Here is a 618-nt window from a genome sequence, read left to right as displayed (position 1 = left end):
CAGTTTGTATCCAAATTTTGGAGAGAGTTTTGTAGATTGTTGGGGGCGACGGTTAGTCTTTCTTCTGGGTTTCATCCCCAGAGTAATGGTCAGACGGAGAGGGCCAACCAAGATTTAGAACGAATGTTGCGATGTTTGGCTTCTCAGAACCCCTCCTCGTGGAGCCAACAACTCTCATGGGTTGAGTACGCACATAACTCGTTACCAGTCTCAGCTACGGGTCTATTTCCGTTTGAGTGTAGTTTAGGGTACCAGCCACCACTTTTTCCCAGTATGGAATCCGAAGTCGCGGTTCCCTCTGCCAACGCCTTCGTCCAGAGGTGCCGACGCACCTAGAGTAGGGCCAGATTGACCCTTCTCCAGGTGGGGGCGCGCACCAAGGTTCAGGCCGATCGCCACCGGTCGAAACCTTCCGTTTACGTCGTCGGTCAAAAAGTGTGGCTTTCAACCAAGAATATTCCTCTCCGATCCGTCAGTAATAAACTTGCTCCCAAATTCATTGGCCCGTTTACTGTCACCAAGATTATTAGTCCGGTGGCAGTCCGCCTCAAACTTCCTCCAGCGTACAGGAGAATTCATCCGGCGTTTCATGTATCCAAAATTAAGCCTGTTTTTCAT

The sequence above is a fragment of the Sinocyclocheilus anshuiensis genome, unplaced genomic scaffold (assembly GCF_001515605.1).
Source record: "Sinocyclocheilus anshuiensis isolate Anshui unplaced genomic scaffold, SAMN03320099.WGS_v1.1 scaffold1133, whole genome shotgun sequence".
NCBI lineage: Eukaryota > Metazoa > Chordata > Actinopteri > Cypriniformes > Cyprinidae > Sinocyclocheilus > Sinocyclocheilus anshuiensis.
This window is presented reverse-complemented; position numbering follows the sequence as displayed.